We start from the raw sequence: 25,901 nt of genomic DNA, 5'->3' as shown, positions 1-25,901 counted from the left end.
CATCAATGATGTTGCTCTTGCTGCTGGTGATTCTCTGATCCACCTCTACTCAGACGACACCATTCTGTATACATCTGGCCCTTCTTTTTACACTGTGTTAACAAACCTCCAAACGAGCTTCAATGCCATACAACACTCCTTCTGTGGCCTCCAACTGCTTTTAAATGCTAGTAAAACTAAATGCATGCTCTTAAACCGATTGTTGCCCGCACCCGCCCGTCCGCCTAGCATCACTACTCTGGACGGTTCTGACTTAGAATATGTGGACAACTACAAATACCTAGGTGTCTGGTTAGACTGTAAACTCTCCTTCCAGACTCACATTAAGCATCTCCAATCCAAAATTAAATCTAGAATTGGCTTCCTATTTCGCCACAAAACCTCCTTCACTCATGCTGCCAAACATATCCTCGTAAAACTGACTATCCTACCGATCCTTGACTTCGGCGATGTCATTTACAAAATAGCCTCCAACACTCTACTCAGCAAACTGGATGTAGTCTATCACAGTGCCATCCGTTTTGTCACCAAAGCCCCATATACTACCCACCACTGCGACCTGTATGCTCTCGTTGGCTGGCCCTCACTACATATTTGTCGCCAAACTCACTGACTCCAGGTCATCTATAAGTCTTTGCTTGGTAAAGCCCCGCTTCATCTCATCTCCCTGGTCACCATAGCAACACCCACCCGTAGCACTCGCTCCAGCAGGTATATTGCACTGGACTTCCTTTGGCTGCCTTTCCTTCCAGTTCTCTGCTGCCAATGACTGGAACGAATTGCAAAAATCACTGAAGCTGGAGTCTTATATCTCCCCCTCTAACTTTAAGCATCAGCTGTCAGAGCAGCTTACCGTTCACTGTACTTGTACACAGCCAATCTGTAAATAGCACACCCAACTACCTCATCCCCATATTGTTATTTATCCTCTATCGCTTTTGCACCCCAGTATCTCTACTTGCCCATCATCATCTGCACATCTATCACTCCAGTGTTAATTGCTCAATTGTAATTATTTTGCCTCTATGGCCTATTTATTGCCTCTACGTCCCTACTCTTCTACATTTGTACACACTGTACATAGATTTTTCTATTGTGTTATTGACTGTACGTTTGTTTATGTGTAACTCTGTGTTGTTGTTTTTGTCGCACTGCTTTGCTTTATCTTGGCCAGGTTGCAGTTGTAAATGAGAACTTGTTCTCAACTGGCCTACCTGGTTAAATAAAGGTGAAATAAAAAATAAAATAAAACTAAATAAAAAAGATAGGCCTAGTGCACGGTTCTGACTCGTACGTTTCTGCCTTTCCTCCAAATGTTGCAATTGCGATTTAGAGCAACACACTTTGGTGTTGTAGTCATGAAAATAGAATGATTATTCTAATTCTATAGTTATAATATAATAGTGGGCACTTTGAGTACAGTGTTGTTTGATATGACAACGAATGAAAATGACAGGGAGGAGTTATTGTGACAGAACAAAAAGTGTTGTGAAGTGTTTCCTAGGGGACCCTATAATCTTTGGCTACCTTTAATGTTTTCTCTTAGCTGCTTCATGTAGCTAACATATTCATGAATCGCGTATTCCTATTTGATTTGGAAGATACAACATGCTGATTTAGGTCTACACCATCACTGGTATTATCAGGCTGTATAGCTAATTACATTTTCTGTGACAAATAACATTTGATTTGAGAACATTTATTAGCCAGCTAACTAGCGATTAGCATTATCAGCTAACAAGATTTAGTCTGAACTTGCTAAGAAAATACGAGCTAGCTGTTTGCAGATGTAAGAAGCACAAACTAATAGTGTAACTATAGAACACTAGTGGATTTATATTAAGTAGCAAAGTGAAAACAGCATCGTTGTCATCAACATTGTTGCATGTGCTTCATTGACCATGCAGACTGAACTGCAAGTGTCTAGTGGTCGAGGAACAACAAATGCGCTCTAAGTCTGTGTGGGAAGCAGCATGGAGCGAGAGAGAGAGCGGAGAGAGATTACTCAAGTAGCGAAGTAAACGGTAACACTTTACTTGACACTCAGTGTGTTCATAACCATGGTCATAACCATGTCATAATGTTATAACAGCTGACATAACTTGTCATAACATGTCTTAATACGGTCATAACACTGTCATGACCCATATATTTACACCTGTTGTGACATATATTGCATTATTTTATGGCTGGTTATGACACCTATATAACAGTGTCAAAACCACATTTATTCAAATTTGGGGGGTTTTCCCTACCAAGAAGTTTCCTTTCATTTGAAGGCTTGTTTCTTAAATCCTTTGTTGTTTTTTTCCATCATATTTTAAATAACTTGTAGAAAAGACACTTTATGACACTGTCAAGAAGCATTATGACCATAATCATATAAGCCAGATAACCTATCACATACATGCCCATATATCAGTCAAAAAGAGGGTGTCTTGTCCTGTTTCTGAAATCTTCTCCTGCTTTCATCCCAGTCATCAGCAGCAGAGCATTTGCGTTGGTGCATGTCTGACATCAATGTGTGCGCAATTACAATGATAATTTAATGTGTAATGGTGTAATGGAATGTTTTGCCTTGTGGTAGGTTTTGTGGGTTTTGACACTCTTATGTAGGTGTCATAACCAGCCATAAAAGAACTACCATGGTAGGTTTTGTGGTTTTTACACTCCTATGGAGGTATCATAACCAGCTATAAAATAATGTCACAACAGGTCTAAATATATGTGTCATGACAGTGTTATGACCATATTATAACAGGTTATGACAAGGTATGTCTGCTGTTATGACATATAATGACATGATTATGATTGTGTCATAGCGTGTTATGACGCTGGGTGTCAAGAAAAGTGTTACCAAGTAAACAATAAAAATGGACGTTACACACGGCATATCACATTTAACAAAATAAACATTGAAATACAGTCGAGGAATCAATTATTTTTGAGCCGACTCTCAATCACTACTTTATCGTCGTTAACAGTTGGGAAAATGGCAGGGAAAGGCAAGCAACCGCAGTGAAGTCCTGTATGACAATACTTTGAGAAGTTAAATGAGAAGGAAATGCTAACTTTGTGAGGGGGAATTGAGGTACAGTAATGGTAGTACACGTGCAATGTTTAACAATCTGAAAGGGACGCGCCATGAGACCCAAACCGTTGCTGGCAGCAGCATTGTGAATTCACATGGAATTTTATGATAAAAATTAAATAAAATGTTTTTACTGAAAACCGGAGAAAATGTGTTTGAACATTGTCCATTTCACACATCCCTACCCCTGTTCACGATTGTTTTAATCCCATCGCAAATTTGCCCGATTTTTCAATGGTTCTGCATTGTTCTATTTTAATTAAGTTGAGCTCTATCTTTTTATCAATAAAAACAGGTATTTTTTTTGTCCTGGTCTTGAGAGTGGAAGTTTCTCAGCGAAACGTCTTTTGTCTCTTTACCTGGCCCCAAAGCCCTCCTACAAGACACCAAAGGAACAATTACTACCTCAGACATTCAGACTTAGCCGGCAGAAGTATCATCATGACCATGTATTTGGAGCGAAGACGAGCGAATCGGAGACGAGCGATTACATCAAATGATAGTGTGCAAGTGATTAAGTCACATGTCCCGTGGCATCTGTAATCAGTGTCTGGCGCAGATTAAACAGCTTGCTCTGCTCTGTCTGTTTATCAGCTGTTTCAGTTCCACAGCTGTCCTTTGGAAGTGGAGAGCCGCCCCCCAAATAATAAATACGCCGGCCATTTCTTGGCCAGGAGCCAGTGGCATGTGGGTTTTTTCAAGTCGAAGGTGTGAGGGTGTGTGTGCATATGTGTGTTTGTGTGTGTACCCGTGTGCGTGTTTGCCCTCTTATTTGATACCTTTAATCTGTACGATGGGGGAAAAAAAGAGGTTCCTTTGTCCATCCGACAATCAAGATATCTGGTCTGTTATTATTTTGGGTAATGATCAGTTTACACAACTTTGAATATGTTCCAAATACAATGGAACGCATCTACTTTCAATATGTTTCAAATGCAATGGTTTGAATTAGCGACAAGCCTATTCTATTCTCACTGTCCGGGTCCACACGCTTGTTGTGGACGCACACAGCCTGATGTTTCCGTGGTGATTCTGAGTGACATGCCATTTGAATGTGCCAACTTTGAATATACTATCCTCATTTGCTTCCATCACCTCTTTAGCGTAGATGCTGCTATCTTTACATCCGTTATTGTATGTTGATATTTAACATTCAAAATGGCAAAGATTGTCTAAAAACCTTTTGACGTCACGCACCATCATTAACACTGTAACGTCAAAACACTAATACACACAATCTGAGATTTAATATGATACTTTTCACAAATGTTGCACAGAAGTATTTTTGACAGGCGGCTTTGGATTGCGTGCAGGTCATTATTTTCACTGTACTATGGTGCTGGTACGGGTAAAAGTTTTTAAGGCAAGTGTCAAGTGTTCGCTAGGAGCAAAAATATCACTCCTTGGTCATAAAAAACAGAATGCTTTCTTATTGTTAGTTCCTCAGTCGCATGACAGAAAGTCTCTCCAAGAAGGTCCTTCTCCCCTAGTTTTTTAACACAGCTCCGTCCATCAATCAAACCCTGCAATCACAGTGGATTCCAGCCGGGCCTGCATGTAGCAACAGGCTCCCTGCTTGTGTAACGCGCAGCCACGGCGTATGGCGTGTCAAATTGTATCACACTCACACACTCCTAATTGATGACTTCTGGGGCCTTGTCCGCCCAGCTCTGGACACACCTGTAGCCCTGTTAACACCATGTTCGCAGAGGGCTCTCTGAGGCTCACACACTGTATGCATGCCTACATACACGCACAGACAAACAAACAAAGGGCCTCTTTGTGTTGTAAAGGAAAACAATGACGATGGAACTCAAACGTTGTCAGTTTACATAACTGCTATGAGCGGGAAAAGTCTCTCACCACTATATAGAGCCTCTGGATTCGTAATATTACTCAATATTACTTCTCGGAGTGTTCGTTGGTAGCTTTTCACTCTTAGCCGTAGCGCAAAACGTTTAGCGAAACGTGAGCAAGCGGCCGCTGCATTTCCCATTGTAGAATGATCCCTTTCACAGTGTCAGTCTAGGGGAGTTAACCCTAATTTTTTCGTTTTTCTCTGTTGCTCAACGCTAAAGTCTGGGTTTGCCCTCTTCTGCTTGGAAGCAATAAAAGGATAATTTTTTCCCACCTTATTTGTCAAAAGGTGCTGTAATTAGGGTAGAATTTGGTGTCCGTTTGCTTTAATCCCCTTCCAGCTGGTTGCTCAAGCTGTCCCTAATAGAGGAACCTCTCTCAGTCACACTGTAACGCTCGTCTGAAGAAGTGGACCAAAGCGCAGCGTGGTACGTGTTCATGATAATTTATTCACCAAAAACACTCAAGCAAAATAACAAAGTGAGAAACGAAACAATTCTGTAAGGTGCAGACACTAAAACAGAAAATACCTACCCACAAAACACAGGTGGGAAAAAGGTTGCCTAAGTATGATTCCCAATCAGAGACAACGGTAAACAGCTGCCTCTGATTGGGAACCACACTCAGCCAAAAACAAAGAAATATAACATATAGAATGCCCACCCTAATCACACCCTGGCCTAACCAAAATAGAGACTAAAACCCTCTCTATGGTCAGGGCGTGACACACTAAATAGGTCAGGATAGGGGCTGTAGCCAGCATACTAAGCACAGGCTGGTCTTGGGCTCACAAGGCCAATTCACTAGCTACCACCAATCGCATGGTTATGGGACAGTTGAAAATGGGCGAATGGCATAGATGCCCCTCACAGATACATTGATTGGATGTACATGAATTGTTTTGGCCAGTAGACAATGATTTTCTTATGTTGTCATGGTGGGAAGAGGAACACACTAAAGACCTACTGTACCAGTCAAAGGTTTGGACACACCTACTCATTCAAGGAATTTTTCTTTATTTTTAATATTTTCTACATTGTAGAATAATGAAAGACATCAAAATTATTAAATAACACATATGGAATCATGTAGTAACCAAAAAAGTGTTAAACAAATCAAAATATATTTTAGATTTTAGATTCTTCAAATAGCCACCCTTTGCCTTGATGACAGCTTTGCACACTCTTGGCATTCTCTCAACCATCTTCACCTGTAATGCTTTTCCAACAGTCTTGAACGAGTTCCCCACTGCACATGTTGGCTGCTTTTCCTTCACTCTGCGGTCCAACTCATTTACATTTACATTTAAGTCATTTAGCTGACGCTCTTATCCAGAGCGACTTACAATTTGGAAAGTTCATACATATTCATCCTGGTCCCCCCGCGGGGAATGAACCCACAACCCTGGCGTTGCAAGCGCCATGCTCTACCAACTGAGCCACACGGGACCACTCATCCCAAACCATCTCAATTGGGTTGAGGTCAAGTGATTGTTGATGCCAGGTAATCTGATGCAACACTCCATCACTCTCCTTCTTGGTCAAATAGCCCTTTCACATCCTGGTGGTGTGTTGGGTCATTGTCCTGTTGAAAAACAAATGATAGTCCCACTAAGCAAAAACCAGATGGGATGGCATATTGCTGCAAAATGCTGTGGTAGCCATGCTGGTTAAGTGTGCCTTGAATTCTAAATAAATCACTGACAGTGTCACCAGCAAAGCACCCACACACCATCACACCTCCTCCGCCATGCTTTACGGTGTGAACTACACATGCGGAGATCATCCATTCACCTACTCTGCGTCTCACAAAGACACGGCGGTTGGAACCAAAAATCTCAAATTTGGACTCATCAGACCAAACGACAGATTTCCACCGGTCTAATGTCCATTGCTCGGGTTTCTTGGCCCAAGCAAGTCTCTTCTTATTATTGGTGTCCTGTAGTCGTGGTTTATTTGCAGCAATTCGACCATGAAGGCCTGATTCATGTAGGCCTGATTCATCCATGAAGGCCTGTCTCCTCTGAACAGTTGATGTTGAGATGTGTCTATTACTTGAACTCTGTGAAGCATTTATTTGGGCTGCAATTTCTGAGGCTGGTAACTAATGAACTTATCCTCTGCAGCAGATGTAACTCTGGGTCTTCCTTTCCTGTGGCGGTCCTCATGATAGCCAGTTTCATCATAGTGCTTGATGGTTTTTGCGACTGCACTTGAAGAAACTTTCAAAGTTCTTGAGATTTTCCAGATTGACTGACCTTGTCTTAAAGTAATGATGGACTGTCATTTCTCTGCTTATTTGAGCTGTTCTTGCCATAATATGGACTTGGTGTTTTACCAAATAGGGCTATCTTCTGTATACCACCCCTACCTTTTCACAACACAACTGATTGGCTCAAACGCATTAAGGAAAGAAATTCCACAAATTAACAAGCCACACCTGTTAATTGAAATGCATTCCAGGTGACTACCTCATGAAGCTGGTTGAGAGAATGCCAAGAATGTGCAACACTGTCATCAAGGGAAAAGGTGGCTACTTTGAAGAATTTAAAATATATTTTGATTTGTTTAAAACTTTTTGGGTTACTACATGATTCCATGTGTTATTTCATAGTTTTGATGTCTTCACCATTATACAACCATTATACAATCCATACAATGGAGAAAATAGTAAACAAAGAAAAACCCTTTAATGAGTAGGTGTGTCCAAACTTTTGACTGGTACTGTATGTAGCCTACATAGAAACTAGTGAATATTGACACCAATCTAAGCCTAAGTTTCAACTTTTCAGTTAGGCTAGTTAGTTACTGGAACAAGCACACCACTGAATGATACTTTGAATGATGTTGATCTTGTTTGACTTGCAGACACCAGTGGGAGGAAAAGACAAGAGTCAGAAGGAAAAGTCTGGAGCTGGCCCATCCAATGTTCTCACCGTGCCTGAAATCAAGAGCAAGCTAGCATCGTTAGCCAAAGAGGTAACACGTTCATTTTAGGGTTGGGCGGTATAATGTATTTTACTTTAGACCGGTATTGATGCACGGACTGGTTTAGTTTTTTTTTTACCTTACCTTCTATAAGTGTATTTCAATGTTTGTTTTGTTAAATGTAATACATCACTCTGTTTGTATAGTTTATTCCTCTACTTGAATTGTCTTTCTCTCTCTCAACAACCCCCCCCCCCCCCTCGACCACAAGGTCACTTGGCGACCGTTCACTCTTCAGTGTTCATGGTCAATGCAACAATATGTTGATGACAACAATGCTGCTTTCTACTTTGCTTCTTAACCCTATCAGTCCCGAGACCCCAGGAAACATCTGCTTTTCATTTATCTGACTTTCATTTATTTGTATGTCCAGCCCTTATATTTAGCCTCACAATGAAGTGTTTTACCATTTTCTTTTCAGGACAACCAGGGCTACAGGTAGAACACAAAACAATTTGACATAAACAGTCAATAAATGTCAAATAAAAAAATAAGGTCAGCCAAAGCAAAAACCTGATAAATGAAATGCATTCATATGAATGCTGTAAGTACAGAATAGTATTTATTTTTTATAACTTTTTTTGCTCACTGGAAAATTAATATCCAACGAGTCAGTGACAACTGTGTGGAGTTTGTGAAAGCAACTATGTGAGTTTATTACAGTATTATAGACCCTGGCCTTCTAATGACCCTTGTGTGTCTTGTGAGCGAAGCAGAGCAAAACATTGGCGGGTTCGTGACAGTCTCAGCTTTTCATAAATAGTTTTTAATAGTTTGTAGCTCAAACCATTCGGACTCTACAGACGTTTTTGTACAAAAGACCCAGCCCCTTCGGGATCCGCCCTTGTCTCACAAACACCGCTCTAGCTCAGCCCCCGTTAATCACACAGACGAATTGTTGGTATCTATGGATGTAAAAGAAATCAACGAATACAATGGTACAACTCGGAAGTCTTTAGCTCAAACACACTATGTTTAAAAGGGGTTAGAAGTGCAAAACGTGCCAGCCATACGGTGGGCCTCATTGAGTTAATATAAATCTGTTTTATATAAAGAGTTTTATATATTTACACTATTAGTTTGTGTCTTTTCTTAGCAGGTTGTGGCTAATGCTAATCGCTAGTTAGCTGGCTAGCTAGCTAGCTAATAAATGTACTCAGTCAGAGCAAACGTAGCTCGCTAATACAGCCTAATACCAGTGCTGGAGTAGGCGTAAATTAACATGTTGTTTGTGCAACCGTATCTTCTAAATCAGAGGAATATGTTAGCTATGAAGTAAGAGAAAACATTTAATGTAGCCAAAGACTATAGGGTCCCACTCTCCTGGAAAACACTGACCAACACTTTTGTTCCTACCCTGTCACAATAATGCCTCCATAGAGATTCTATTAGTATTATAATTCCTAATTCTATGAACACCTCCCTGGCTTTTTCATTCGTTGTCATGTCAAACACTATATTCAAAGTGCCCACAATTACATTCTAACAGTAAAATTAGAATAAGTGTTTAGATCTAAATCGCAAGTCAAATCGCAATTGCAATTTCATGTTAAAAAATATATATATATTTTGCCCATATTATGCAGCCCAAAGTAGCAGTGTGGAAATGATCTCAAATGAGATCAACTTTTGGTTGAAGTTTGATTGAACAGTATAAAACATACAGAATGGAGAAAGTCCCATTGAAATCAGTTAGAATGTATGTGTTGCCACCCTAGGGTCATGCACAGCTCATAAAGTCAATTTAGAACGTATTATTAAAAAACAAAAATGTGAAAAATACGGTGGCTTGCGAAAGTATTCACCTCCCTTGGCATTTTTCCTATTTTCACCCCCCTTGGCATTACAACCTGGAATGAAAATAGATTTTTTGGGGGGTTTATTATTTGATTTACACAACATGCCTACCACTTTGAAAATGCAAAATATTTTTTATTGTGAAACAAACAAGAAATAAGTTTGGGATATTTCTTTAGAACCCAACCCTGATCTGTACTTCTCCACAACTTTGTCCCTGACCTGTTTGGAGAGCTCCTTGGTCTTCATGGTGCCGCTTGCTTGGTGGTGCCCCTTGCCTACTGGTGTTGCAGACTCTGGGGCCTTTCAGAACAGGTGTATATTTACTGAAATCATGTGACAGATCATGTGACACTTATATTGCACACAGGTGTACTTTATTTAACTAATTATGAGACTTCTGAAGGTAATAGGTTGCAACAGATCTTATTTAAGGGCTTCATAGCAAAGGGGGTGTGTACACACCACTTTTCTTTTCTTTTTTTTTAAACAAGTCATTTTTTTCATTTCACTTCACCATTTTGGACTATTTTGTGTATTTCCATTACATGAAATCCAAATAAAAATCTATTTAAATTACAGGTTGTAATGCAACAAAATAGGAAAAACGCCAAGGGGGATGAATACTTTTGCAAGGCACTGTATTGTGATATCATATTTTGGTCATATCGACCAGCCATAAGTCATTTTCATGCTTCAAAGTTAAGCTTAGAACACCAAGTCGTTAGCAAAAGTTCACAGGTTATCTTGTGGTGATCTCTCCCTCTGCAAGCTTCCATACATAACATGCCATAAACGCCAAAGTCTGCTTGGCATCAAAGGTGTTCTCTGAAGATAATTCACATTGATGTCTTGTTTTTCCCACTGATTCCATTCAAAAAGGGCTGCAGCAAAGCCTCAGTGGAACACATGAAACACATCCTCCATAGTTGTGTGGGAATAACCTCTGACCTCGCCAATTGCCACCAGGCCTGAGGTGGGGGGTGACTGACCACTGGCGCACACGCAGCCATGACATCATAGAGAGGGATTAGCTTCTCTCTTCCTCTTCCTCTCTTACAGAAACCTCTTCCAACTGTATTGGCAGAATCAGCTGTACAAGGCCCACTTCATATTTGCCTCGTGAATAATACAGAATTGTAGGTTATACATGTTATTACACTGTAATAATGTTGTTTTCCCCTCTAGTGTGATTAAACATTAGTTTGATTAAATGTCTCACCCAGATTAAAAACATATTTACTGGCTCTTTTCCAATCTGGGAAAACCTCTTCCGAAGAGGCGAAGTTTGAAAATTTTGCCAAAAGTTCTTTCAGGATGTCAGATAAAAAAGTAAGTATTCTTGTTGTCTTGATAGTGAAAGTATTTGCTGTAGCATAAGCATTGTAGCATATGTATGTAGTTATTATAGACTATTGACATGAATTGCTGAATAAAAAACCTGAAACATTGAAATGTATAACACACAACTTAGAAACAAAAAATGTCCCAGTTATTTCAGATAGTTTTTTTGCAAAGTGTGTGCAGTGAAATATGTTCATCTTGGGTCCGCGCTCTCTTTTGGGATGGAATGGGAGTAGACCTGCCAAGGCAAAGTCTTCCCCATTGATTTAATGTCGTAGTTCTCTCACAAGTGTGTCTTTTGTAGCCCTAATTAAGGGACTTGAGGTTTGTGAATGGTACCAGACTCTGTCATGTTCAAGGTCTTTGACCAACTGAAGGAATATTCCTCTAGATGAATCTTGGGCTACTGTACGTAATGCAGAAATGCAGGGACTTTATGTACATTGAAGATTATTTTTACTCATGTCGATGCAGCACCCAAGCAGTATTTTACTTGGAGTATTTAAGTAAAGAGTCCTTTAATCTTGACCACATGGGGCCAAGATGGTGATGACACTGCATTCACTAATCACCATTTTATTCCAGTTTAGTTTCTGGGAAACTATTACAACTGGAATTGGAATGTTTGTGTCAAACAAGAAAAAGCCCTCTTAAATGGTTGGGTGTGTGCTTGAGAGTGTGTGTGCGTGCATGCGTGCGTTTGCGGGTGTATTTGCAAATGTAAGCATTCAAATGTGTGTGTGTGTGTGTGTGTGCGTGTGCGTGCGTGCGTGCAAAAGTGTGTGTGCACTAGGATGGGTCAAGTCACAGACCAGGCTGTCTTTTTATTGATGAGGAGTCCTTTGAGATGAATCCAACCGCCTGACATATTAAGGCCTCCATTAAGAACATGCTGTCATCATCGGCAGTTGTTGTGCAGGTGAAAAGTCTTTAGACTGCAAGGTGCGGTCAGGGGAGGCTTGATCCCAATGTGTAGAAAACATCTGTGGAAGTGATTTGGTTCCGAAGCCAAAGACTCTGGGATGTGTCAGACTCGAGCACCTAGTCATTCTTTCTGGTATGTACTATTGCCCCCCACCCAACCCCTTGTACCCCTACATGCTGTCTCAATTCATTGTTCCCCAGGCATGGTAAGGCAAGGCAAGGCGCACAAAATACATTCTTTAGTAAAAAATCATAGCTCTCTGCTATGCAGCATGTCATTTGCATGCATTATAATTAGTTTCTCTCTATCTCTCTCTGTCTCATACAGGTGGTTAAAGACCTCTGGAACTTTGTACAAACATTGAAAACAGAGAAGAAATAAGTCATTGCATTTCTTACAGTTATGTTGGATTTTTTTGTTTTCTCTATGCTTTCCCCAAGAACATTGTAGCTCTAATGTTTTAACCCATTACTAAGAGCATCAGTGAATACGTGTGTAATGTCCCCCCTGCTAAAGAAATGGTGTTAGCCTACTGTTGGTGTCCATCGGTGAGCCATAGGCCTTTGCACATTTACATTTTACATTTAAGTCATTTAGCAGACGCTCTTATCCAGAGCGACTTACAAATTGGTGCATTCACCTTATGATATCCAGTGGAACAACCACTTTACAATAGTGCATCTAACTCTTTTAAGGGGGGGGGGGTTAGAAGGATTACTTTATCCTATCCTAGGTATTCCTTAAAGAGGTGGGGTTTCAGGTGTCTCCGGAAGGTGGTGATTGACTCCGCTGACCTGGCGTCGTGAGGGAGTTTGTTCCACCATTGGGGTGCCAGAGCAGCGAACAGTTTTGACTGGGCTGAGCAGGAACTGTACTTCCTCAGAGGTAGGGAGGCGAGCAGGCCAGAGGTGGATGAACGCAGTGCCCTTGTTTGGGTGCACTATGGTGATGTTTTGCAAACTGTTTCATATGTTCAATCAAGTCCCTGCTTATTAAAGGAATAGTTCATACATGATTTTCTTATTACGTAGGTTGTTGTCGATCGACCCAGTTTTAGGCGCGTATGTGGGTTATTTAGTCATTTTCACCAGCATCTGGTTAGCTCAGAATGTTAGTATTCTTAGCATGTCCATTGGCATCAATTGTGGCAATGCTAGAATAAACATTCCAAAATTACCATATCACTCCAGAGATGATCATTAGTAATTAAGGGAATGATTTCATTACCGTCGCTTTGTAAAAAATAATTGGGTTGCTAGACGAAAGCCTAGGTAAGTGGGAAATGATGTGTTTTTATCCTGTACTTTGTTAACTGTACCTTTAATGATGACATTGTTATTTGTAAATAGTCCGTACAATTTAATGCGCTGTTATGGTAGCTTCAAAATACTGTAGATTGGTTATCGAAACAAACTCCTCTGGTTCTGGCTTGTGTATTTTTGTTTTTAATGTTCGTTTTAACGCTGCTCTCTAATTTTGCGTTGAGTTTTGTTTTCTTTACACTTTTGTATACTGTAACACATTATGGAGGAGAATGGCAAATGTTTATTGAAGAGATTGCATCACTCATTGAGCTAAACTATCAATGAACCACACTCCATTGATCACAATTGGATTTAGGGTCTTAGCCAATTGAAGCTTACATTACAGTTAAAGAAGGATTTTAAAGCTTTGAGACCATTGAGACATGGATTGTGTATGTGTGCCATTCAGAGCATGAATGTAGTAGGTGACAAGAGCTCCAATTGGCTAAGATATACAGTTGAAGTCGGAAGTTTACATACACCTTAGCCAAATACATTTAAACTCAGTTTTTCCCAATTCCTGACATTTAATCCTAGTAGAAATTCCCTGTCTTAGGTCAGTTAGGATCACCACTTTATTTTAAGAATGTGAAATGTCAGAATAATTGTAGAGAGAATGATTCATTTCAGCTTTTATTTATTTCATCACATTCCCAGTGGGTCAGAAGTTTACATACACTCAATTAGTATTTGGTAGCATTGCCTTTAAATTGTTTAACTTGGGTCAAACGTTTCAGGTAGCCTCACAAGCTTCCCACAATAAGTTGGGTGAATTTTGGCCCATTCCTCCTGACATAGCTGATGTAACTGAGTCAGGTTTGTAGGCCTCCTTGCTCGCACACGCTTTTTCAGTTCTGCCCACAAATTTTCTGTAGGATTGAGGTCAGGGCTTTGTGATGGCCACTCCAGTACCCTGACTTTGTTGTCCTCCCACAACTTTGGAAGTATGCTTGGGGTCATTGTCCATTTGGGAGACCCATTTGCGTCCAAGCTTTAACTTCCTGACTGATGTCTTGAGATGTTGCTTCAATATATCCACATAACTTTCCATCCTCATGATGCCATCTATTTTATGAAGTGAACCAGTCCCTCCTGCAGCAAAGCACCCCCACAACATGATGCTGCCACCCCCGTGCTTCATGGTTGGAATGGTGTTCTTCGGCTTGCAAGCCTCCCCCTTTTTCCTCCAAAAATAACGATGGTCATTATGGCCAAACAGTTCTATTTTTCTTTCATCAGACCAGAGGACATTTCTTCAAAAAGTATGATCTTTGTTCCCATGTGCAGTTGCAAACCGTAGTCTGGCTTTTCTATGGCAGTTTTTGAGCAGTGTCTTCTTCCTTGCTGAGCGGCCTTTCAGGTTATGTCAGTATAGGACTCATTTTACTGTGGATATTGATACTTTTGTGCCTGTTTCACAGATCTTCGCAAGGTACTTTGCTGTTGTTCTGGGATTGATTTGTACTTTTCGCACCAAAGTACGTTCATCTCTAGGAGACAGAACGCGTCTCCTTCCTGAGCGGTATGACGGCTGCGTGGTCCCATGGTGTTTATACTTGTGTACTATTGTTTGTACAGATGATTGTGGTACCTTCAGGCGTTTGGAAATTGCTCCCAAGGATGAACCAGACCTGTGGAGGTCTACAATTTTGGCTGATTTCTTTTGATTTTCCCATGATGTCAACCAAAGAGGCACTGAGTTTGAAGGTAGGCCTTGAAATACATCCACAGGTACACCTCCAATTGACTCAAATGATGTCAATTAGCCTGTCAGAAGCTTCTAAAGCCATGACATCATTTTCTGGAATTTCCCAAGCTGTTTAAAGGCACAGCCAACTTAGTGTATGTAAACTTCTGACCCACTGGAATTGTGAATTATAAGTGAAATAATCTGTCTGTAAACAATTGTTGGAAAAATGACTTGTGTCATGCACAAAGTAGATGACCTAACCGACTTGCCAAAACTATAGTTTGTTAACAAGAAATGTGTGGAGTGGTTGAAAAACGAGTTTTAATGACTCCAACCTAAGTGTATGTAAACTTCCCAACTTCAACTGTATATTTATACATATATATATACAGTGGGGCAAAAAAGTATTTAGTCAGCCACCAATTGTGCAAGTTCTCCCACTTAAAAAGATGAGAGAGGCCTGTAATTTTCATCATAGGTACACTTCAACTATGACAGACAAAATTAGGGAGGAAAATCACATTGTAGGATTTTTTATGAATTAATTTGCAAATTATGGTGGAAAATAAGTATTTGGTCACCTACAAACAAGCAAGATTTCTGGCTCTCACGACCTGTAACTTCTTCTTTAAGAGGCTCCTCTGTCCTCCACCCGTTACCTGTATTAATGGCACCTGTTTGAACTTGTTATCAGTATAAAAGTCACCTGTCCACAACCTCAAACAGTCACACTCCAAACTCCACTATGGCCAAGACCAAAGAGCTGTCAAAGGACACCAGAAACAAAATTGTAGACCTGCACCAGGCTGGGAAGACTGAATCTGCAATAGGTAAGCAGCTTGGTTTGAAGAAATCAACTGTGGGAGCAATTATTAGGAAATGGAAGACATACAAGACCACTGATAATCTCCCTTGATCTGGGGCTCCACGCAAGATCTCACCCCGTGGGGTCAAAATGATCACAAGAACGGTGAGCAAAAATCCCAGAACCACACGGGGGGACCTAGTGAATGACCTGCAGAGAGCTGGGACCAAAGTAACAAAGCCTACCATCAGCAAGGGCATTGAAGATGAAACATGGCTGGGTCTTTCAGCATGACAATGATCCCAAACACACCGCCCGGGCAACGAAGGAGTGGCTTCGTAAGAAGCATTTCAAGGTCTTGGAGTGGCCTAGCCAGTCTCCAGATCTCAACCCCATAGAAAATATTTGGAGGGAGTTGAAAGTCCGTGTTGCCCAGCAACAGCCCCAAAACATCACTGCTCTAGAGGAGATCTGCATGGAGGAATGGGCCAAAATACCAGCAACAGTGTGTGAAAACCTTGTGAAGACTTACAGAAAACATTTGACCTTTGTCATTGCCAACAAAGGGTATATAACAAAGTATTGAGATAAACTTTTGTTATTGACCAAATACTTATTTTCCACTATAATTTGCAAATAAATTCATTAAAAATCCTACAATGTGATTTTCTGGATTTTTTTCCTCATTTTGTCTGTCTTAGTTGAAGTGTACCTATGATGAAAATTACAGGCCTCTCTCATCTTTTTAAGTGGGAGAACTTGCACAGTTGGTGGCTGACTAAATACTTTTTTGCCCCACTGTATATATACATATACAGTGAACGGTAGTGTGTCAACAGTGAAGAGGCGACTCCGGGATGCTGGCCTTCTATGCAGAGTTGCAAAGAAAAAGCCATATCTCAGACTGGCCAATAAAAGGAAAAGATTAAGATTGGCAAAAGAACATAGACACTGGACAGAGGAACTCTGCCTAGAAGCCTAGCATCCCGGAGTCGCCTCTTCACTGTTGACGTTGAGACTGGTGTTTTGCGGATACTTTTTAATGAAGCTGCCAGTTGAGGACTTGTGAGGTGCCTGTTTCTCAAACTAGACACTCTAATGTACTTGTCCTCTTGCTCAGTTGTGCACCGGGGCCTCCCAATCTTTCTATTCTGGTTAGAGCCAGTTTGCGCTGTTCTGTGAAGGGAGTAGTACACAGCGTTGTATGAGATCTTCAGTTTCTTGGCAATTTCTCGCATGGAATAGCCTTCATTTCTCAGAACAAGAATAGACTGATGAGTTTCGGAAGAAAGTTATTTTTTTCTGGCCATTTTGAGCCTGTAATCGAACCCACAAATGCTGATGCTCCAGATACTCAACTAGTCTAAAGAAGGCCAGTTCTTTAATCAGCACAACAGTTTTCAGCTGTGCTAACATAATTGCAAAAGGGTTTTCTAATGATCAATTAGCCTTTTAAAATGATAAACTTGGATTAGCTAACACAAGTGCCATTGGTTGCTGATAATGGGCCTCTGTACGCCTGTGTAGATATTCCATAAAAAATCAGTCGTTTCCAGCTACAATAGTCATTTACAACATTAACAATGTCTACACTATATTTCTGATAAATTTTATGTTATTGTACAAAATGTTATGTTATTGTACAAAACATTAAGAACACCTTCCTAATAGAACAGCCTCAATTTTTCGGGGCATGGATTCTACAAGGTGTCGAAAGCGTTCCACTGGGATGCTGGCCCTTGTTGACTCCAATGCTTCCCACATTTGTGTGAAGTTGGCTGGATATCCTTTGGCTGGGGGCCAATTTTTGATACACAGGGGAAACTATTGAGTGTGAAAAACCCAGCAGCGTTGCAGTTCTTGGCACATGGTCAGTCTCTGTCATGGAAAGAGCAGGTGTTCTTAATGTTTTGTACACCCGTTTTACAGTTGCATGGCAGGAAAGTTGACTGGAGGAAGGAAGGCAGGCATTGGGCAAGTTCAAAAGACTACTTGTAATTTCATCTGATATTTCAAATATTCTTGATACGTATGACGCATGACGGTTCATAGTGAGTGGTTGTTTATTTATGGCTTGTTGAGATCAACATATCCGTCCATTTTTTTGTCTGTTCTTTCTCCCTTTTATCAGAATAAACAAAACCTAGCCCTGAGGCATTTGTAAAACAGCTTCACTTTTGGTAGTGTAATCAGATAGCCGTCAACACCTGGTTCTCACACTGGTTCCTTTCACTAAATAAATGCTGTAGTCTAGTAGTTGAATGACTTATTTTAGGTGACATTATGATGGATCCTAATTGAAGGGTGGATTGCTTTCTAATTGCTGTAAGTTGCATAACTGAATGCACACTACATTGCATCATTCAAGTAAAGCTAATACATCATGCTTCATGTCTGACTACTTCACATTACATAGAATATATTACCCTTTTAGCCATGGTTAATGTATAATGCTGGGATCACACCAACTCTGGCAACAGCGGGAAGCCCAGTCCTTTCAAAAGGAGAAGTCTGGCTCTGCAGGGACGAGGTTACATTGCCATTGCCTCATCAGAAGCTGATTTAAAAATGCCATTGTTTACACAAAAATATGACATTTATGGACCACTTATCTAGATTAGAGAACAAACTCAAAAAGTGAGCTCACATGACCTGAGACATGATCTTACCCGTTCTTACCATCCATAAATATGACGCACATTAGTTATGAATTATGATTCCAATTAATCACTTAGGACCAGTCACCACTTGGTGGCAGTAATGTCCATGGCTTACTTCAAAGCATGCTTCACCTAAGTATGAATTGATTGTCCCCCAACTGTAATATAGCTCAGATCTTCCACCCGTGAGCTATGAGAATCGTTCCCCCAAGTCAGTGAGTTTGCCCTGTAGCTCGTAGGAAGTGAGACCCGCTAGAGGATGTAAGCAGCACGATGACACATCACTTTATGGTCCTTGGAGATGACTGGCAGGCACGTGGAAAGCCCCTGCTGTGCTTGACTTGAATTCCAGGCCAGGGTTTGACTTAAATGCAGCCTGGAGGTACGGGAGATAGACGATGGGAGGAAAATATTGAGCGGAAGGCTAAGAGACATGTGTCATGTCCGAGGTTTATCGGCCCATGCCAGTGAGACTTGACAACGCATAGGGAAATGTCGCCCTTTACGCTCACTCTCTCCCTGCACGTTGTGGAGCGTGACATTACTGGCCACATTCGTGACAACCTATGAAGGGTTATCATGGGCATCTGAACAGCACTGAACATCACTGTTCACATCTGAGATATGTTCTTTGTGCTGTTGGTCAGTGTGTTCTCCGACACTACTGGATGGACTGGTTGTGGTAGAGTATGGATGCAGAGGATGTGTAGATTCTGCAAAATTGTACAGTCCTGAGTGGACCTCAGCCCCGTGACCTTAGACTGATCTCAGATCTCATTGTTTTACCAATGTTTTTACATCTTGATCCTTTGGACCTACAACCCAGTTCCAGCCTTGTACTAATGCTCCTTCAGTCAGTCAAGGGCTTTTTTGATGATTAGATTAGTTTAATTGTGTGTTAGTACAAATGCTTACACCTAGTTAAACTGTAATGGAATCAAATTGACCTCCCCTCTGGCAAACTACAGAGATGCGTACTGCAGCCACCTCTGGCTGACTACAGAGACGTACGACAGCCGAGGGGCCTATGAATAGCTGAGGTCGACTGGTGTCTTGACCGTGTCAAATCCCCCCGAGATCTCTTTTAGAAGTATTGTTATTTCCGTACTTAGCAGACAACTGTACCCGGACCGACCGACATAGCTTACATTTCAGCCCTTACCAATTCGTAATGGCTGCATATTCTACTCAGGCTGACTCGCTCACAGAGACATTCTAGCAGTAACCTTCTCCTCTCACAGCTGATATCGAATTGGACATAACTATAATCACAACGCTCTGACAACATCACTTCAAACATGTCCAGTGCTGCAACAAGATTAGTGTTGCATTAGGGGTGCATAGAGTCTTATAGCTCTGGCGTCAGGCATACAGCCAAGGTGTAGATGTTTTTGACCATAGATCTTTCTTCATGTTAGGGGCATATCAATGGGCTGAGTGTGGGGTCTACCTCCCTCCCACCCCCTTTCAAATGTTGTGACCTTTCTTTTGAGGAGACGCTGATCTATATGCCAGTAAGTGACAGGCTGACACCACCTAGATACAGCCAATTAAATGAACAAGAAGAAGAAAAAAAAGGGAACATTTTAAGCATTCATGGAGAGCTTTCAAAATGGAACTGGAACAATGAGTTGGCCTCGGGGGGAAAAAGTGATCATGCTGGTATGTTTATATTAGACAGAAAGGAAGCCGTCATTGTAAGGGATTTATTTTCACAGGAACCACTTTGACAGTCTACTGTCTCTTGACAACAATTCCTTGGATATACTTCTTACTTCCACACATATGTATATCTTTATAGGCAGAAAGCAGGCAACATTTATTTTCAGTTCTTCTTTTAGACGGTTACTTCTAGGCCAATTACATTGCAAGGAGAATTTTGGGGAGTAGGGGTTATCCAAGGATGGGGGACTTTGCTAGAACAACTTCCCAAAACAGACGTTAGGAAGAGATTGTCTGGAGGAGGAGGGTGGGATAGAGGACGTGAGGGAGTTCATCATCTATTCCCATAAGCGTCCCGGACCAGTAAAATACAGTGTTGGGTACAGCAATAGGCCGCGGTTATTAATAAGAGGGGAGGTGTGCTTTGCTCGACAAGCGCCAACACGCGAGAGCATTACCTCCACGGCTGGCTATGGCAAAGATGTGAGCTGCATTCCTCTGCCCACAAACCCAGGCTTTTTTTCTAACCAACAGAGCAGAGGCAGTAACAGTAGTTGGGAGATGTCTCACTTTAGCAAGATAGTGAGTTCATGTGGATTTGTTGTGGACTTGTTCAGTAGTGTCTGTGTTGCAAGTTTGTGTTTCACCTCTTTGGAGCTTGGATAGAAGTGCATTTGTGTGATGGACACGTTAACCTTTAGCATGCACCCTCTGTCTTTCATCAGCTTTTGCTCCAGCCCTGCTGCTCTAACACACCTTATTCTGCTCATAAAGGTCCTGAATCAGGTGTGTTAGAGTAGGGTTGGAACAAAAGCCTACACACCCAGCAGGGTTATAGGAGGAGACTTGGCCACCCCGGTATTAAAGGCCCAGAGCAGTCAATATTCTATTTTTCCTGTGTTTTATATATTGTACAGTCGCTGATGAAATGTAAACTGTAAAAGTGTGAAAAACATTAGATCAGTGTTATTTCCTAATAATTGCTGGTTGAAAATACAAGATACACAGGACCTTCTAATCAGCAGGTTTGCATGGGCGGGAGTTTCAGCTTTCCATGGTGACATCACAATGTGGTAAATTGGTTAAAGTATCAGGAATCAAAGTAAGACCCAGATGCAGACTGTCGAAGTAACAATATTTAATGTTCCAACAGGGACAAGCAGAAGACAGGTCAAGGCAGGCAGAGGTCGGTAATCCAGAGGAAGGCAGATGTACAGGTCAGCGGGCAGGCAGAGTGATCAGGCAGGCGGGCACAGAGTCCAGAAAACAGGCAAGGGTCAAAACCGGGAGGACTAGCAAAGAGAAATAGACAACAGGAGCAAGGGGAAAAAAACACACTGGTAGACTTGAAAACATACAGGACAAACTGGCACAGAGAGACAGGAAACACAGGGATAAATACACTGGCCCAGAGAGACAGGAAACACAGGGATAAATACACTGGGGAAAACAAGTGACACCTGGAGGGGTTGGAGACAATAACGAGACAGGTGAAACAGATCAGGGCGTGACATAAAGCTACAATGCAGCCATTTTTATCTCAATATCAAATAATTTTCTGGGTAAAAATTAGTACTTTACTGTGATTGTTTTCAATTATAATGACTTCTTAGCAAAGATAAATTTCTCAAGCAAGGAATTTGAAATAGTTTTTGGTTAAAAATCTATTTTGCCAATTTTTATTTACAGTAAGGTACATAATTGTTACATAGAAATGCTTTGATATTGATATAAAAACAGATGCATTGGGCTTTTAAACAATCAATTAGTGTCGCGAGTCACCATAAGTAGTGACACATAACCCTCACACCATAACCCTCACTACAGTCTGCCTCTGTAGACTTTGGCCCTTGAATGAGTGACCCTTCGATTGGTCATTTTGTGCATGTGAATTCATGCAAATTGTTTGAGTTGGACAACAAAAGCTATTATTGAACCCATAATAAGTAATATCATGTTGTGAGTGTTCAGAAGTACCCTACAACAGCCCATTTGAGGACATTTTACTGTAACCGCACTCGTCATGTGGTTATTTAAAATGTCACTGCAAAGGTGAGATATGCTACCTAAAAAATACTTCCAATTGAGAGCCCTCATTTTCCTCATAAAGGTCCCCTGTTGCTTCCCTCCATTTGAGTCCAACCCCAGCACAAGCCTTGGGCTGTAGGTTATTTAAGCAGACATTTGGCTAACATGTCTCACTCACAACAGTGGAGTTGAATAAAGCAATTTGTCAGTCCCCAAACACTTCCAAAAATATGATTGTATCTGTGATGAGTGTAGCCCCCGAGGTGTGAGGGTATTTAGTACTCTCACTTAACCGTAATGGGGGAACCTTCAGTATTCAAAGAATGATGGTAGCTTTCAGCTAAAGCGTATCTGCTCTGGAAGCTCTTATCAAGATGAGTTGAACCCATTTACAGCTAAATGGTGTGTGACAAGCGCTATGATTTGCTGCCTCACTCTGTGCCAATGTGATTGGTTCTGCATATGTTGTCTAACGTACATCTGTCTGTCAACGCACAACCTATGTAGTTTACAGTGGTGGAAAAAGTACCCAATTGTCATACTTGAGTAAAAGTAAAGATACCTTAATAGGAAATGACTCAAGTAAAAGTGAAATTCAACCAGGAAAATACTACTTGAATTAAAGTCTAAATATACTAGAAATCCTTTCAAATTCGTTATATTAAGCAAATCAGACGGCACAATTTCTATTTTATTTTATGGCTAGCCATGGGCACACGCCAACATAATTTACACACAAAGCATTAGTGTTTGGTGCCTTTGCCAGATCAGAGGCAGTAAAGATTACCAGGGATGTTCTCTTGATACAGTAAGTACGTGAATTGGACCGTTTTCCTGTCCTGCTAAGCATTCAAAATGTAAAAAGTACTTTTGTGAGTCAGGGAAAATATGTAGGATTAAAAAGTACATATTTTCTTTAGAAATGTAGAGGAATAAAAGTAAAAGTTGTCAAATATAAATAGTATTTTTACTACCCCCACAAAAAATACTTAAGTAGTACTTCAAAGTATTTTTACTTAGTTACTTTACACCATATCATATTTCAAGTTAGCAGAATCACATGAACGTGTTAGGCTGATCATTTATGTATAATATAGTGCTTTTAAAAGTATTCTTCTGATATCTATTTTGGGAAAAACGTTTTATCTAAATTGCTACATATTCATAGTATTATGTATTGTTTTGCATGTTAAACAACATATTGTATATTGTTGTAGACACACAGTTTACACTCATCCATAAGCTTAATCGTCAACATGCACTTCATTAGAACTGATTTAATATCTATTTCTTTTGCACGGAAGACACACACCTGGCTTCAAATGCGATTTTTGGACAGAACATGAATAAATTGTAGCGCACGTGTAGCATTGAACACTGAACACTCATAAAACAATGTTCCCAGACAACTCATCTAGTGGAAGGATCAGTTGCTGTTTGGCCCCACTTAACGTCCGCCCCTGCACATTCTGCTAAGGTTGGAGAATATACAGGTCTTCTTGCAAAGAAAATGTACCATTTTACTCAAGTGGTGGTGGATTGATTTATAACTGACAATACAAAACACCCAGGTGTTATTCGAATCGGCCTATTTGAGCAAAGAGAATTAGTAATTTTTTGCAACACCGTTGCGCATGAATCTAGACACTCCTCGCAGTTAATATCATGATGTTAATAACTAGTGTTTAGTGAGTTATCATAAAGGAAATCCGTTGATGCAGATTTCACAGCAAAAATGTAGTCTATAACATAGTGTTTCCCCTCCTCAAAAATGAAGACACTCAAGCAACAACAACAGAAACTCCAAGGGTGTCGACTAATTCAGTGTTTTACAGTGGGTGGAGGTATCAGTCTGCTCGCCTTTTTAATCTTCAAATCTACATCTGGAAAAGCTAATTTTTTCCTTCTGCAAATAACATCTGCAGCTAAAAGCCCAGACAGGTAGTTAGAGCTGATTGGTCATGGATGGATTCCCCCCCCCCCTCTCTCTCCTTCTAGTTCTCTCTCTTCTTCTCTCTTTTTTCTTCTCTACAAAGCCCAGAGGCTAGTATTTCACTGATTACAGAGTCCCCCCATTTGAATGGCCGTTTGTGTATTGTCAGAACAAAGGGGTGAGGAGGCTCTAAAGAGGTGCGAGACAGGGGAATGGATTGGGCTCAACCATTAGGCTGAGTGGAGTTTGCAGGTTGAGGCTAGCTGAAGGGGCACCCTCCTGCGCTGAGGGGACTCCTCCTACCTAATGCGGTTGCTGCTATCGCTAAGAAGCTACATGGCTTACTGGCGGTCCATCAGAAGGGGCATTGTATCAAATAAAATTTCATTGTATTAGTCACATGTGCCGAATACAACAGGTGTAGGTGTAGACCTTCCTCCTCAAACAACAACATTGACGAATATGCTGATTCGGTGAGCGAGTTTATTAGCAAGTTCATCGGCGATGTCGTACCCACAGCAGCTATTAAAACATTCCCAAACCAGAAACCGTGGATTGATGGCAGCATTCTGTAACGGCTGTCTCTCTCCTCATCCTCGGACGAGGAGAGGAGAGAAGGATCATCAGACCAAAATGCAGCATTCGGGAAGTAAGCCATCTTTTTATTTCAATACGATGATGGCAACACGAAACAAAACACTTTCAAATATACAAAACAAGAAAACGACGTTGACGAAACCTGAACATAAACTTACATAACTAAACGTAAACTCACGGACAGGAAACAGACGACATCAAAATAAACGAACAGCCAAACAGTCCCGTATGGTACATACATTCGACGACACAGGAGACAATCACCCACAAACAAACAGTGAGAACACCCTACCTAAATATGACTCTTAATTAGAGGAGAACGCAAAACACCTGCCTCTAATTAAGAGCCATACCAGGCAACCACAACCAACATAGAAACAGATAACATAGACTGCCCACCCAAAACACATGCCCTGACCTAAACACATACAAAAACAACATAAAACAGGTCAGGACCGTTACAGAACCCCCCCCTCAAGGTGCGAACGCCGGGCGCACCAGCACAAAGTCCAGGGGAGGGTCTGGGTGGGCAGTTGACCACGGTGGTGGCTCAGGCTCTGGACGCTGCCCCCACACCACCATAGTCACTCCCCGCTTCTGTCTTCCTCTTCCAATGACCACCCTAAAACTAACTTCCCCTAAATGAACGGCCAGCACCGGGAGAAGGGGCAGCACCGGGACAAGGGGCAGCACCGGGACAAGGGGTAGCACCGGGACAAGGGGCAGCACCGGGACAAGGGGCAGCACCGGGATAAGGGGCAGCACCGGGATAAGGAGCAGCACCGGGACAAGGGGCAGGTCCCGGCTAAGATACTCTGGCAGATCCTGGCTGAGGGACTCTGGCAGGTCCTGGCTGAGGGACTCTGGCAGGTCCTGGCTGAGGGACTCTGGCAGGTCCTGGCTGAGGGACTCTGGCAGGTCCTGCCTGAGGGACTCTGGCAGGTCCTGCCTGAGGGACTCTGGCAGGTCCTGCCTGAGGGACTCTGGCAGGTCCTGGCTGAGGGACTCCGGCAGGTCCTGGCTGGACGGCTCCGGCAGGCCCTGGCTGGACGGCTCCGGCAGGCCCTGGCTGGACGGCTCCGGCAGGCCCTGGCTGGACGGCTCCGGCAGGTCCTGGCTGGACGGCTCCGGCAGGTCCTGGCTGGACGGCTCCGGCAGGTCCTGGCTGGACGGCTCCGGCAGGTCCTGGCTGGACGGCTCCGGCAGGTCCTGGCTGGACGG

At 41.7% G+C, this 25,901-nt stretch overlaps 1 protein-coding gene across 1 annotated transcript in view; it reads left to right on the top strand.

Moving 5' to 3' along the window:
- Positions 1-25,901, top strand: part of LOC139581151 (fibroblast growth factor 18-like) — a 60,504-nt gene that overhangs the window by 11,346 nt on the left and 23,257 nt on the right. The window contains exon 9 of the transcript XR_011676154.1: positions 7,816-7,926. The gene's annotated coding sequence lies outside the window, so the exon portion shown is untranslated. The remainder of the gene's footprint in view (positions 1-7,815; positions 7,927-25,901) is intronic.

This window comes from Salvelinus alpinus, chromosome 7 (assembly GCF_045679555.1).
Source record: "Salvelinus alpinus chromosome 7, SLU_Salpinus.1, whole genome shotgun sequence".
Classification (NCBI taxonomy): Eukaryota; Metazoa; Chordata; class Actinopteri; order Salmoniformes; family Salmonidae; genus Salvelinus; species Salvelinus alpinus.
This window is presented reverse-complemented; position numbering and strand designations above follow the sequence as displayed.